The 16,219-nt window shown below is 50.5% G+C and overlaps 1 protein-coding gene across 9 annotated transcripts in view; it reads right to left on the bottom strand.

The window, feature by feature from the left end:
- TBC1D14 (TBC1 domain family member 14) overlaps positions 1-16,219 on the bottom strand; it is a 104,642-nt gene that overhangs the window by 68,644 nt on the left and 19,779 nt on the right. The gene's annotated exons all lie outside the window — the stretch shown is intronic.

The raw sequence follows: 16,219 nt of genomic DNA, 5'->3' as shown, positions 1-16,219 counted from the left end.
CTATCAGTAGGATCATTCAACCACAAGAGAAAAATCTTATAGAAACTTTGAGAAACAGAAAGCAGAACACTCAACCCATTTTAGAAAGCCAGCATAATCCTGATATCCAAAACCTAAGGGAAATTACAGGTCACATGCTTATAAATATGGACAGAAATTCATAAAGTATTACCAAACCAACCCAACAATAGATATAAAAGGATGATGTAACACAAACAATTTGGGATTTTTTTCCCCTAAGAATACAAAGTTAGTTACTTAACATTAGAAAAATACACTGTTATTTACTATGCAAAATAAAGGAGAAAACACATGCAAGTCAATAGATGCAGGAAAAAAAGCATTTGATAAAATGCAACACAGTCATGATTTTTTTTTTTAAATCATAGAACCAGGAATCAAAGGGAACTTCCTTAATCTGATAACAGGTTTCTCACAAAAAGTAAGGTGTCTCATAAGAGGTATCCTATGGCAAACACCACAGTCAATGGGGAAATGGTAAATCTCTCCCAGAGACCAGGAGCCAGACAAGGGTTTCTGCCCACACCACTTCAGAGCAGAGCTGTCTGGGAGTTCCTGGGAGCAAAAAGGCAAGAAAACGAAATGAAAGGTATAAGAAATGGAGGAAGTAAAGCTCATCCACAGACAAAATATCTTCTATAAAGAAAATCCAAAGAATGCAAAGGTAAACTATTAGAATAACTGAATTTAGCAAGATGACAGGATTCAAGTTCTCTACACAATGTAATTGCATCTCTAGCAAACATTTATAGAATGGCATCCATAAAACCATCAGAAATTAACAATTATCTTAGAATAAGTTATAATGAAAGACACACAAGACCTTACATTAAAAACTAAAAAATATTGTGGAGAAATTATAGAAAGCCTAAATAAATGGAAGAAATACCACATTCAGAGATCAGAAGTCTTCATATAGTAAAAAATGATCAAAGGATTCAATGTAATTGCAAAGAAAACCACAGATGTTTTTGTGGTAATTGCCAAGCTGATTTTAAAATTTAGATGGAGGGGCACCTGGGTGGTTCAGTCATTAGGTATCTGCCTTCAGCTCAGGTTGTGATCCCAGGGTCCTGGGATCGGCCCCACATCGGGCTTCCTGCTCAGTGGGGAGCCCGCTTCTCCTTCTCCCTCTCCCACTCCTCCTGGTTGTGTTCCCTCTCTCACTTCTCTCTCTGTCAAATAAATAAAATCTTAAAATAGAATAGAATAGAATAAATTTTTAAAATAAAATAAAATAAATTTTAAAAAATAAAATAAAATTTATATGGATATGAAAAATACCTAGAATAGTCAAAATAATCCTAAAGAAGAACAAAGAAATAGAAGGGCTTACTCTATGAGATATCAAGACCTATTATATAAGCTATTATTGGTGAAAAATGAACATATATGGTCACCTGATTTATTTCAAAGGTTCAGTGAGCAGAATGGTCTTCACAGTAAATAAACATGAACCACCACCTCACACCATACAGAAAATTAATTCCAATGGGTCAGTGATATAGTTGGCAAAACAAAGCTTCTGGAAGAGAACAAAGAATTTCTTAAACAGGATACAAAAGGCACTAACCACAAAAAAAGATTCTAAAAAATTAAAATTCATTACAGTTAAGAACTTCTGTTTGGAAAACAAAAAACACTGAGAGTGAAAAGACAAGTCACAGTGTCGTATATATTTGCAGTATGTCCATCTCACAAAGGCCTCTCCTCCTGAGTACATGAAGGGTGTCCACAAGTCAGTGAGACAACCACAGACACTCCACCAGATTCCACATGGTCAGTACAATTTGAAAAAATGCACCAAATCATTAGCCAATAGGGAAATGCAAATGAAAACCCAATACCCTTTACTCCATCTATCACTGGAATGGCAAAAACAAAAAGCTAGCAGATTTTGGAGAGGACCCTGTACCCAGAATGCCCACCGGCCGCTAGAAGTTTGTACAACCACGCTGCTCGCCCAGTACACTGGAAACCACCCAGTGGCTGTGACTGACGCAGACTGATGATGGGAGCCCCCCCACCCCCGGGACCCATGCACTACAACACGTGTGCGAGAGGGCTGTGATGAGCGTTCTCCCGAGTTATCAAAACCAAAAACAAGTCATGTGTCCCCATAGAGAACACGCGCTGGTGTATGTGTACACCCGAATCACACATGATGAAAGCAAACGAATACTGCCGTCCAGCAGCCACCAGGTGAATGTCCTAGAAGGGGAGCAAAGCAAGCCAGATACAAAAGGCCATGCTATAGGACTCCAGCTATCTAAAGCTAAAAAAAAAACACACTGATCTACGGTGACAGAAGTCAGAACAGTGGTCGCCCTAGCAGAGTGAGGTCCTGACAGGGACAGTGACCGCGGGGGTGTGGGCAACACTCTCCACGGGGCCAGTGCGTGAGTATGCTTCCTCTGTACATGCGACTTTGCGTTCCTCCAGTCACCAGCAGCTCAGCTCAACCACTCCTGGGGCCTCTCTGACAGACAAGCCCGTCCCCACCATGTCCGTCCTTGGGGCTCTGGGCACCCGTACATCATCTTGGGCGGAGGCCTGGAGAATCCTAGTTCAGGGATCACTTCCTGCTGCATGGGGTGTGGGGAAGGCTCGGCCTCCTGGGCCTTCGTGTCCCCAGGGCCTGGCATCTAATCAGGATGATAGACACCTAACGTAACATTAACTAAGCCTGGCCTGCACGAAACTGTTTGCCTCTCACCACTAAGTCACCGAGCTCAAAACAAGCCCCAGGGCTCTACTGCGTCACCACAGCCTCCTTGAGACCTCCTTCAAATGCTCTCCAACCGTCAAACAGAAGCAGAAGTGACATGGGGACGCATTCTCTAGCAGCAGCTTAGGAGAGAAAGGCAGGGCGAAAATGCCTGTAAGGGGTAAAATACAAATTTATTCTTAATCTCTGAATGGAAAGGAAAAGAAGGAAAAATGAGTTGCTGGCTAAGGAAGGCCTGTAAGCATCACAAAGCAAGAGCCCACCAGGGACTGGAGACAGGTGAGAGGTGGCATGAATGACTAGTTCCTTCCTGTTTTAGGAACCTGAAGGAGTAAGATCTGACCTAAGGCACAGACAGTGTGAGGGGGATTTAGTGTCGGGCAGACCTAGGCTCAAGGGACAGCTTCATGGCAAACTGTGGGTAAGAAACGAGCCACCTTTCCCTTTCCCACCTGCAGAACAGAGTCCCTGCCCCTCAGTGAGGTTTGGGACCGGAAAGTATGCTTATTAATCGCACCAGCAGCAATTCATTCATCACACAGGGCCAACTATCTCACCTCATCTAACCCTAATCCCATGTGCACACACTGGTTTCTTCATTCGACAAGTACGCGCGGGGCACCCACTACACCCTGGGCACCAAAGACACGGACCACAGTTACCTGATGACCAGACACAGGACTTCGCCCCCAAGGGGCTCACATGGTCTTCCTTAACAGAATTCAGAGCCATCCCCTTGCCTACGGTCACCAGACAGACCCCAGGGCTCGGATGGGCTCGGATTCTACCTGAGAGCTCTATCTTCTACTGGCGGTTCTCAGTCCTCACTGCACGCGAGAACGACCTGGGGAGCTTCAGAAAAATATTCCTAGTGCCCAAGTCTCACCCCACTCATCTCTGAGGGTGGGGCCTGGACGCTAATTTCTTTTTTTCAGTTTTCCAGACAATTCTATTGTGCAGCAAAAGTGGAAAGAACTTTGCTCTTTAATTAATAAATGTTTCCCTTCCTTGTTTCTTTAGCTGATACTTTAACCTATAATGAATTTGAGATTAACTCCTTTCCAGCAGCTTCTGCGAACAGCGCATTACTACCTTTTAGATTTTGCTTTAAACTACTTCAACAACCATACTCACTAAAGCAAAACCACACTGTGAACACCTGCCTTACAATGTGAGTTCTTCTAGTATCTTCCTGTCTTTTTCCACTGATCCAGGCAGTGGTGAGACTCCTAACCCAGGAGTGTACCCTCTCCCACCATGCAGCAAATCTAGACCATGCTCCATGAAGCCAGCAGATCCCTGTTTTCTTGAATATAGAACATGCATAACACAGAGCACGGCAGGAAGCAGGCCAGCCCTCTATGGATTTAAAAAGCTACTTACACGCGGGTCCAAGAAGAAGTCCATGCTGCACAAGTGCACATCCAGCTAATCTGCCAGTGCCGATCAGGAACCTGAGCGGGGCTGGAGCTGGGGATCAGGGACGACTCACATTCAGACCCTGATCTCGAGGGGCTTATGGTAACCCCAAGACGTACAAAGCTAGACCAGACTATAATAAAGCCACAGGAGAGTAGGCCCGGTGAGAGTGCCCCCGGAGGAGGTCCCCTTTGTCCTGGGGATGCCAGGAAGGCTGCAGAAAAGAGGTGTCAGAACAGGCCTTAAACACATGCAGAAATGGGCCAAGGCGACATGGGGCAGAGGGGAGGTGCACATCTCAGGCAAAGGCAGGAAGTGTGGCCCAGCACTGCTGGGCTCAGGGTCAGTCTCATGAGCCCAAGCAAGGGCCCAGCAGGAGAAGAGAAGAAAACCACAGGCATCTCTTCATTGAGCAAACCGGAGTCCCCAGAAGGACAATATCCCCCCAACAGCCGTTTACGGTAACCTGTGGCCAGAGCTTCGATAAACTCTAACAGTCCCTCAGCCTCATTCATAAAACAGAGGCCGGATTTTCACTACTAGTAAAATCACACCATGGTCAGATAGCTCCAGCGGCTTCACCATCCACGCTCATGGGAGGGCAGACCAGCGGTCAGGACGTGGTCACGGAAGCAGGAAGTAGGACGGTGGTCACCTGGAATCCTGTTTCAGGAAATCATGGGAATGGTGGATAATGCATGCTGACTTGCACACAGGTAATTTTATCATCCAAAAGCAGGAACAAAATCTACTTCCTTACTGTTGGATCTGTAAATGATTCACAGGACAGAATACCACAAGGCCATTAATAAATGGGTGAACAAGGTCTAATTGCATGCAGAAATGTCTTCTAGAAGTGAAGAGGATACCAAACTACAAAACACACAGTTTTAAGTTTAAAATTCATAAGAGAAGTCTTTAAGGAAATACGGCAAGAGGGAAAAATCAGTAGTAGGTATAAAAGTGCAAAGGACAAAAACAGAATAATGAACATAAAAAAACAAAATTTTCCTGTGTATTTTTAAACAAAGAGAAGCATTAAGAAAACACATGTTAAAAAAAAATTATTGTCCTAAAAAAAATAACAAAACACATCAAAGATCTCAGTTAAAAAAAAATTAAATTAGGGGCGCCTGGGTGGCTCAGTGGGTTACGCCGCTGCCTTCGGCTCGGGTCATGATCTCAGGGTCCTGGGATCGAGTCCCGCATGGGCTCTCTGCTCAGCAGGGAGCCTGCTTCCCTCTCTCTCTCTCTCTGCCTGCCTCTCCATCTACTTGTGATTTCTCTCTGTCAAATAAATAAATAAAATCTTTTAAAAAAAAAAAAAAATTAAATTAAAATTAAAATAATAAAACTAAGAAGAACATTCCAGCTCTGCAGACAGCACAGGTATGGAGGCAGTACATGTGACCCAAAAGCTACAGAAGCTGGGTGACCGGACATGACAGACCAAACTGCTGGGGAGAGACTTCTCTCTGCATCTAGAACAGTAAGAAAATTGAAAAGGAAAATATTCAGGTTTTAAAGTATGCCAAATTTACTACTTTTTAAAATGTATAGCCTACCTATAGTTCACTTCAGGTTATTTACTAAACATCTACTAAGGTTCTGCACTGGCTAGGAAAACAAGGAGTAAATGTGGCCCCTGCCTTCAAGAAGCTCATGGTCCAGGGGTGGGAAGGGTGTCCATGCTGTGTCAGAAGTCCAGGGGCTGTGGGATCCAAATGAAGGCCCTGGAAGGGGTTGCAGAGATCACAGAAGGCCTCCCAGAGGAGGTGACACTTAAGTGAAATCCTAAAGGACAAAACAGGAGTTTGCCAGGCAGAGGCAACAAAATGGGCTGAGGTGCAGAGGCAAGACACAAGTTTGGAGAACTCCAAGTATGGCTAGAGCACAAACTGAACTGGAGGTCTGAGGGGCGCAGGGGTGGATCCAGAATGTTCTTTGTGCCACACCCCAGTTCAGAATCCCGCCCATAACTGGTGGGATCCACCGTTTAGGCAAGAGAATAACAATGCATTCACCTCATCAACTCCAAGCATTTAATCCTAGCGAAGGAGAGAGAGGAAGGAGGCTTGGAAAAAAAAAAACAACGATCCCCAAAAGGGCCAAGGCTCCCGGCTATTGCTAAACCCATCTCCTCCCGGTGCTGGCCACTGGTCCCACTTCCCGACCTCCCTTTCAGGTGGGCTTCACGTGACTAAGTTCCAACCAATAAAGTGCCAGCTGGGCCCTGAAACTGCACCCCCACCAGCCCTTCCTGGCTTGACGCTGGGAAGCCCACAAAACTCAGGGAGCAATCTCCAGAGCCACCAGATGTCGAGACCCTGGGAGAGCACCAGCCGCAAATGAACTTCCATCCACCTGGGCCAACAAACAGGTGTCAAGTTTGTTACAGCAGCTGACCTTCACAGGAGTAAACGTACATTCATGGGTCTTCCCCACCAACTGGGACCACCACTCAATTGCTTCTGCTTTAAAAAATACCTGTTTTCGGGGCACCTGGGTGGCTCAGTGGGTTAAGCCTCTGCCTTCGGCTCAGGTCATGGTCTCACAGACCTGGGATCAAGCCCCACATAGGACTCTCTGCTCGGCAGGGGGCCTGCTTCCCTTCTTCTCTCTCTCTGCCTGCCTCTCTGCCTACTTGTGATCTCTCTCTCTTTCTCTCTCTGTCCAATAAATAAATAAAATATTTTAAAATTTAAAAAAAATACCTGTTTTCAAAGGAACTTCTAAAAGGAATAAAACCTACTCGTTCTGGGATAGACCCTTTAGGAGCTAGGACAAGGGCTGACCCAGCAAACCAGTGTCCCACCCCCACTCCAAGGCCAGGCCCCTTCTACCTCTGCATCACTTTGCCCAGATCTCCCTTCCTGGAGGGAGATGGGTCTCACACACAAATCTGAAACCAGAAAGAAATTAGGACCTAGAAATTAGGACCTAGAAATTCAAACCTAGTTTTCCAAGTCCTGCAGACATGTACTATTTCCGTAACACTGTGCACACAGAGCCTGGATTTGAAAAGCTTCTAGCTGGAAGCAAAGGGGAATTAACAGGAAAACGGGATGTTGCAGGCCCAGAATGGCTATTAGGCAAATCTGGATGACTCATCACTCTCCCATTTACAGAACCTTACACGAATCCTGAGATAAACCACAACTACTCACAACAAAGAATCAGCAAAACTGAAATCAAAACAACTCTCGGTTACAAACTCAGCTCACTTAACAGCAACAGGAACTAGCAGACTGGATGTGGCAATCTGGTAGGTCCTTGCGCACACGAAAAATACAGAGGGCATAAGAGAATTTGATGTTCCCTATGCCAAATATTCAGGGTCTTCCAAACAAAATAAATCCGTAAACACTTTAGAATGGGCGCTGATGGGTAAAACATAGAGCAGGACGGCTTTAATTGCTCAGGTGTTCTGTGAACATTTTCTTAAGCGGGCAAAGGGAGATCAGTGTGCGAGCAGGAAGCGCCAGTGGCGAGAGAACCACTTTGTAGGAACGGGGCGGCCTGTGGGTTTCTCCGAATCCCACAAACTGCCATGCTGCCACATTGTCCTGCGTTTCCTGCTGATCCCCCCCCCCCCAGGCTGACCATAACCTCACCATGGACAAAAAGAAGGCAGACTAGAAAGTCTCTAAACACAGAAATCTGGGACTTCCCATAAGGAACCCAGTGTGTGATTTCCCAATAGTGCCAGCGCAAGGAGGGTGGCGCACACATGCGGAAAGCCGGATGACTCTCGCATGGAACAAATACATCCCCCTTTCGTCCACTGCCCAAAACTATCTTGCTTATAGGTACAAAAGTTTTGTTTTATTTTTAAGATTTTATTTATTTATTTGACAAAAAATCACAAATGGGGAGAGGCAGAGGGAGAGAGAGAAGCAAGCCTCCTGCTGAGCAAAGAGCCAGACATGGGGCTTGATTCCAGAACCCTGAGATCATGACCTCAGCCAATGGCAGACGCCCAACCAACTGAGCCATCCAGGTGCCCCTGAAATTCCTTTTTTAAAAAATATTTACCTGAGAGAGAGAAAGAGCGTGGATGACTTAAGCAGACTCTGCACCAAGCAGGGAGCCTGACATAGGGCTCCAACTAACAGCCCTGAGATCATGATCTGAGTCAGACGCTTAACCAATTGAGCCACCCAAGTGCCTCATGGCTGTGAGATTTCTAAGAACAGTGCAGTTCCCAGAAGCCAGGGAAGAAGCACTGCAGAGAAATCAGTGTAGCCCGCGAGGTCCACCAGGACACGATCTGGCTCCTGAACAGGACGGGTAAGCAGATGTGTAGGCCAGCGAAGTCCCTTCCTGGTTCAGTCCATACCACTCCTGAATGCCACTGCCTTGACACACCACAGTGAAGGTGCCTGCCCGCCCCACCTGAGACAAACGGGGATTTCAAGGTCTGCATCCAACAAAAAGTGGCTGAACTTGAAAGGTTTCTTCCTCAAACAGAAGTTTCCTAAGCCCCCAAGGGAAGGACAACAGATCATCAGACTCAACCTGGAACACAGAACTTGTTCGTGTTCCCTGGAGTTCAACATGCCGTCTCGAGCTGGCGGGATCACGGGAAAGCCAGCAGGTGGCCCACTCTGACCTGTCACCAATCAGTCACACAGAGGAAGTCAAGCCCATTCACCCTTTGGGACGGATCAAATCCTTCTTTTCTCGGTTCTCCCTTTTCTAGTGCTCAGCTCCCAGGCAGGCTGGCCCTTGCTAGCATTCACTCATTCAACCACAGGGGTACACGGAGGCCCCTAATGAATTCTGGTGGGGCGCAAACACCACTCACTACGCCAAGCACACTGTATGCTCAGCCTTGTTATTGTCATTTGGGAGAAAAGAAACCAAGGTTCAGGAGAACAGAGCTGGGTGCCCAGAACCCAACCAGACAGGCAGAACAGATACTCCCGTCTCTGGCTCTGAGACCGCACTCCCTGAACGCCCTCTGGGTTCTTGGTCTCCGGGCTGGAGGCACCGCGGGGCAAGTCCGAGGTGCTCACCCCTCCACCTCCCTGCATGCAGCTCCCCAGATGCTAGAATGTGCCCCAGAGCTCAGGGCAATGTTGGACAGGACCTCGAGTGAGATCCCCAACACCCTGCAAGGCAGTTGCTGTCCCCAGGCCGGACCAGAGGGCAGGTTGGTCCTCCCCCAACCCAAGCCAGCCTTCCCAGCAGCAGGCCACCTCCCCTCAGCCTCTGCCTTCCCCCAGGGGTCCTAGCCTCTGGTGCTTTCTGCTGCAGGCTTCCCTGGGCTCCTTTCACTTCCCTCCAGATTAGCTTCTTTCACAAGAACAAAGGCCAAAAGTAAAGTGCCAGCTCATCACCTAGACCAACCAGACTAGCACTGAACAACGGAGCTTCCCATGGGGATGGAAAAGCCCCGGAATGTGGCTCAGGCAGCTGCAGAGTCAGAGTGCCAGCTTCAATTCAGTCTCAACTGCTTCGTGTGGCTAGTGGCAGACACACCGGACAGCTCAGACGACAACTGTGCCCAAACGTAAGACCCCAGATGACAGAAGAGGCGAGACAAAGTGCACACAAGGCACCATGGGACCAGGGACCCGAACCCGCTGGTTTCTGGTTCTCACAGAGGTTGGGCTCCCCCACATCCCTCGTCCCTCTCCAGACACCCTGCAGTTTATCCTTCCCTGGCACTGACACCCAAAGCCTGAGCTGGAGCATCTCTTGCAGCTGTGCGCCCATACCAGACTACAAGGGGCATCTGTTACATTTACTGGGGGGACGGGGCTGGTGGTGACCGCGTCCTCAGCACTCAGTCCTGGGGAGGTGTTCACCAAGGACATGGAAGCCGTCTCCACTCACACATCTGACAAATGTTTACTGAATTCCATCTAGGTGTGAGTGTGGGGGTAGGATGAAGGCCCTCGAGGGGCACCCACAAATGGCACTGAACAAGGGGGGATGCTTGGGCGGGGAGCCGGGGACTCCACTCTGCTGGGAATCTTCAGTGGGCTCCTCTCAGGCAGTGTGATCAGCAGCAAAAGGCAGAAGTGCCACCTGCTCCAGAAGGGGGTCACTGAGCCTGGCAGAGGAGGGAAGGAGGGCTGCAGGCAGATGAGGCGCTAAGCCGGGAAATGTTCCTCCTGCTGGAGAAGACCACCAGCCCAATTTGACAGCCCATTTGACATGTGGGACACAGCAACTTGCTGCCCAGTGCAGGGGGGAAGTAAGTGGCAGAGCTGGGATGATATTCACCCCTGCGACATGTGGGAGGCTGCACTGTGGCCTCCACAGCCCTCCCCACACAGGGCTGTAGCCCACAACAGCCACGATGCAACAGCAGCCGCTGGGACCTCCCTGTGCGCACTCCACACTGACCTCAAGGGGCTCCTGCTCCAGGAGACACTTGAGGACACGGATGCAGGAAAGGGATCCAAGGACCTGAATACGTGGGAGATCGGGCCCATCAGAAGGACAACAGCCAAAGCCACAGCAGCAAGGCAGCTTCTGGGACACACACAAACCCACCCCCAGTGTCTTCTCTGTGCCCCTCTGGTGGGAACAAGGGTGCCCTGGAGCATACAGAGGGCCATGAGGCTGGTCCTCACATGGAGGCTGGAGGGAACCGTTCCAATGGTGGGTAAGCATTTACAGCAACAATGCAAGGATGCAGAGCCTCAGAGAAGCATGGAGGTGTTCCTGAGTGAGCGAGCCCCCACCTTCACAGGCCTGGCCCTCGAGAGGCTAGTGCCTGGTGGGGAATGCCAGAGAGACATCAGCTGCGAGCAGCCAGCTGGAGGGATGGCTGCATGGCCCTGTCATGCAGGGGCCCCCTAGAGAAGGCCAAGGACTGAAGAAGAAGAAGTGACAACCCCTGCATGATATGCATGGTCCGTGCTCCTCCTGGACACTTCCTCTTGGCATTTCCTTCCCCTAACGCCATCCTGGCCTGGGCCACTCCAGAGGATCACAGCACCAAGAGCAGGGCACCTCGTGCCGGCCTTTCCCGCAGGAGGAGATGCCGCTCGCAAACGGGAGCTTCTGTGTACCCATGGCCAGCCCAGCAAAGGAGCACCCATCCCAACAATGTTCCCGGGAGGGAACTGCTACCTCCCTCCCTCCGCTGAGCATCAGAAAGGGATCCCATGAAGCGCTCTGCCTCCTCCTTCCAACCCCCTGGAGGAGCTACCAGACACCTGGAACAGAACGTGACTTTCCGGGGTTGAGCCTTACCATCAGACTGAGCCGGGCATGGGTCCAGGTGGGGGCTGAGCCCTCCAAGCTCCATGGCCAGCTAGCTGTTGCCCTATGCCCGTTTATCCACACCATGAAGGCTCCCCACTACCCTTAGGCCCAGATCCCTCAACAGGCTCCTCCGATTCCTCCACCCACCAAGATCCCACTGGTCCACCCTCCTTCGCTGCCGCTTGCCCTCCTGACGTCCCTTGCCTGCCTCCCCTTTCATCCCAACTCAGCATAATCACAACCGTGGCCCACACACATGCCTGGGCCCAGCACACATACCCCCCAGAGGCAGGCTGCCCACTCTCTTACAGAACTAGATCCTGCAATCCCACACCCCACGATAACTCTCGCACCTTCTCCTTTCATCACACTCCCTCCTTCACCCCAGGGGCCCATCCCATCCACAGAGGACCCTGCTTCCTTCCTAGGGCACAAGGAAGCAGGCTTCCTAGAGCCACAGGAGCCCTTGCTCACTGTGGGTGGGCACAGAAACAGGATGGCTGCTCCACAAGGAGGTTTGACAGTTTCTGCTGAACTTAAACACACTCTTACATTCGATCCAGAATCAGGCTCCCTGCTGTTTACCCGAAGGAGTTGAAAACTCCTGTCGACACAAAAACCCGCATGGGGATATTTACAGCCACATTATCCACAACTGCCAAAGCTTGGAAGCAACCAAGATGTCCTTCAGGAGGAATGAAAAAATAAATGGTCCGTTCCAGACAATGAGATAATATTCAGTGCTAGGAAGAAACGACCTTCATCAAGGCATGAAAAGACAAGGAGGAACCTTAAATGCACATTACCAAGCCAGAGAAGCCAGTCTGAACAGGCTGCACTGTTAAGATTCCAGCTCCCTGACATTCTGGAAAAAACGAAATTATGGAGGCAGAAAGAGGATGGGTGGTCGCCAGGGGTGTGTGGGGAGGGAGGGGAGCAGGCTGTCTAGGGCAGGATTCTAGGTGACGATGACGTGTCCACTGACTGCAAGGAGGTTTCACTCCGGTCAGCACGTTGAGATGGGGGAGGCGGTGCCTCGGCTGCGGGTGGGCATTCTATGGGAACGCTGCATTCCCAGCTGGGCATTCTATGGGAACTTTGCCCTCTCTCTCTTTTCTTAAGTGGGCTCCACGCCCAACCTGGGGCTTGAACTCACAACCCCGAGATCAAAAGTCGCATGCCCTACCAACTGAGCCAGCCAGACGCCCCAACTCTGCATTTTTTTTTTAATTTTATTTATTTGACAGACAGAGATCATAAGTAGGCAGAGAGACAGGCAGGGAGAGAGGAGGGGAAGCAGGCTCCCCGCTGAGCAGAGAGCCCCATGCAGGGCTTGATCCCAGGACCCTGAGATCATGACCTGAGCCAAAGGCAGAGGCTTAAACCACTGAGCCACCCAGGCGCCCCAACTCCACACTTTCTGCTTAATTTTGCTGTGATATAAAACTGCTCTAAGACAGTTAAAAAAGGAAATATACTGAAATTAAAAAACTATATTCACACACAGAAAAACAATGACACAGCACTAAAGACAATAAAGTAGTCCACATTTGCTAAATAAAGAAGGCGAGGACTCCCACAGACCCCCACGGCCACATCTGTCCTCCGGCCCCGGCGCCAACATCCTCTGCTTCACCACTTCTTAATCTAGATGGTTCCATGCAGCTGAAGCCAGTGTGTCCCATAAGCACCAGACCCCGCTCCTTTGGAGGCCACTGAAGGACACCTCTCTGCAAGGCCTCCTCTCTCTTGTTACATCAGCATCTGCTCTTTTGCTAGGCTATTCTTTTTATTATTTTTTTTCTTTGAAGATTTTATGTATTTATTTGTCAGAGAGAGTGAGCACAGAGCCACCCAGGCGTCCCTGCTAGGCTATTCTTAACAGTAAACAGAAACCCCTGTTTCTCCAGCCCTAATTCCACATCTTCATCCAGCTGTCACCTCAGGTGTTTGCTCCCATCTGCCTTTGCTAATAGCAAGTCCCCTCCTCTAACTCTTTCTAAAACTCACCCCACACTGGTTTCCAGGGTGCGCCACTGCCCCCACCTCTCCAGCAACCCTCAGTGTGGGTATAAACCATGACTGTGTCGGACAGTCACTCCCATGGTCAGCTGTCGTATGCACAGGAATTTCGGGAAAGGGAGGTTTTTCTTGGTTGGCCTCATCTCATCAGTGAGCCCTTAAGAACCAGGGCTCTCCTTGGCAAGAGAAAGTCAAAGTGGGAGAAGGACTGTACACAAGGGGGGGCTCCCTGTTGCTGCACTGAAGACAGTGGGGGCACACAACAAGGCACAGCAGAAGCAGCTAGGGACTGGAAGCAGCCCCAGCTGATGGCCATCAAGGAACCAAAGACCATGGGAAACCAAGCACTGCCAATGATCTGACTGAGCCAGGAAGGTGACAGCTCCTTGCTCTCTGCTGCTCAGCGCCTGGGTTCCATCCCTGTGAGACCCCCAGAGAGAACGTAGCCATGTGACCAGGGGCCACTGATGTTTTAATCTGCTATCTGGTTACTTTTCATCTGCTGTGTGGCAAACTAGTAGAAGACTAGCACGCCTCCTCTGCCCCATGTTCTGCAGTTCTTCCCCTCGCTCTTGGTCAAGGTAGCTCTTGACAGCCTGCAGGCCCACATAGGACCTGGTCCCACTGACCTCATCTCCACCCCTGTCATGGCTCACTCTGTTCCCCCAGCTTCCGTCCTCTTCTCTAGTCACCAGGCCTACCCGGGCCCTTCCCAGCCTGTCTCAGTTTCGCCAGGAATCTGCGGGGTCAACTTCCCTGCCTCCTTCGTCTCTGCTGAAGTGTCTCCCGCTCGTGCACCAGGCAGGCCCTGCTTCTGTGGGCCCCACTGACCAGTGTGTTCTAGAGCCCGCCCTGGCCAGTCTCTCCTCCTGCCTCCGCTGCCTTGTTCTCCCCATGGCACCACCCATCACCGTCAACATCTGTGCTCCCCGTACTTACTTCGGGTATTATCCTCTCCTCCCACCAGAACAGAAGCTCCTCAGGGACAAGGGTCTTTGTCTTGTCCACAGCCGAATCCCAAGCACCTAGCACAGTGCCTTGGCAAAGGGCAGATGCTTGGTAAGTATTTTTTTTTTAAAGATTTTATTTATTTATTTGACAGAGAGAGAGATCACAAGTAGGCAGAGAGGCAGGCAGAGAGAGAGGAGGAAGCAGGCTTCCCGCTGAGCAGAGAGCCCGATGCGGGGCTTGATCCCAGGACCCCGGGATCATGACCTGAGCACAAGGCAGAGGCTTAACCCACTGAGCCACCCAGGCGCCCCAAGTATTTTTTTTTTTAACGTTATTTATTTCTTTATTTGTGAAAGAGAGAGAGCAAGCACACAAGCAGGGGAACAGCAGAGGGAGAGGGAAAAGCAGGCTCCCCATGGAGCAAAGAGTTGGATATGGGGCTCGATCGCAGGACCCTGGGATCATGGCCTGAGCGGAAGGCAGCGGAAGTCTTGCTTAACAACTGAGCCCCACAGGTGCCCCTTGGTAAATGCTTCTTAAAAAAAAAATAGGCCTGATGAGAAACAGGGTGAAGGGCAGAGCATAGTGCACAGCAACCCCCCAGGCCTGCAGGGAACTGTGCCGGGGCCCACCATCACCAGGAAGCAAAGCTCGGGCAGGCAGCACGCCCTTTGCTCAGCTGTTCAGAGTGAGCTCTTGGAACGGACCTCTCATGGACACTAGCCGCCTGTGGCTGCTGCACCATCCGTGTGCCGCTCTCCCCACCCCCACCCCGGAAGAGCCCCTGGAAATGAAGGTCAGGTGAAGTCAGGGCATCAAGGACCTGGCAGGGGCTGTAACAAGGGCCAGTGGCAGCTCAGCGGGGTCATCCTGTGCTTGGAAAAGGCAGGCATTCCATAGGACTGGGGTTAAGCTGCTGAAAAGCCACCTGGCACAAGAAGTCCTAGAGGGCCTGAAAGCCTGGGAGTGGTGTCATCCAAACAGGGCCAGGGAAAACTCTCCTCACACAAAGGACAGTACTCGGAATCGTCGAGACACCTCACGGATGTGTACTTAATACAACAGCGGCTGCCCTCCTGGCGTCCTTGCCAAAATCTTCTCTGCTTCTCCTGCTCCTGGCCGCCCTGGCCTGTCACTGATTCTGCTCTGCACCCCCTCCCCACAGCCAGCCTGGGAAGGCCTCAGGACTCAGTGAGCGAGGACAGCCTTCTCAACCTGCTCACATACCATGCCCTCTTCGCACTGAGACGCTTCTGTGCCCCGAGGGGGTGCCGCAGAGTGGACCCCCTGACCTGTGAGCAGTGCCTCCGTCGGCCCCAGCTACACACTTGCAGACCCTGCCCGGCCCAAGCATAGCGCATCTCCTCTTGCTCTCCCAGCAACCCCCCCACAGCTGATCATGGCACACATGTCCCCAAAGACCATGCAGGGCCGCCCCGCTGGCTTGGTCCATACAGCAGGTGACTCTGGAGCTCAGGTGCTGAATCTGAGCCCCACCTTGGGCACAGAGACTTCTTAAAAATAAGAATAAATTTTTTAAAAAGAGGTAGTGTGGTGTCTCCAGTAGAAAGAGAAGGGACTGTGGAGTTGGGCATGTGAGCCTGTCGGCTCTCCGTCCTGGGCACCTCAGGCCACAGCGCTTTCCCAGAAACACTGGGCTTTCTCCTGCTCCTATGACTTCATGCATGCTGATCCTTCCACCTGCCAGACACTGTGTTGACCTTGTCCACGAGGAAGACACTCAAAGACCTGCCAACCTCTGAGTCCCCGTATTTCTTTCTGGACTTCTATGTCTGTCTAGGAACTGTCCTCACATGCCACAGGGCCACAGGGCCTCCCTTGCTGCCTGGTGCT

This window comes from Mustela nivalis (genome assembly GCF_964662115.1).
Source record: "Mustela nivalis genome assembly, chromosome: 4".
Taxonomy (NCBI): Eukaryota; Metazoa; Chordata; class Mammalia; order Carnivora; family Mustelidae; genus Mustela; species Mustela nivalis.
This window is presented reverse-complemented; position numbering and strand designations above follow the sequence as displayed.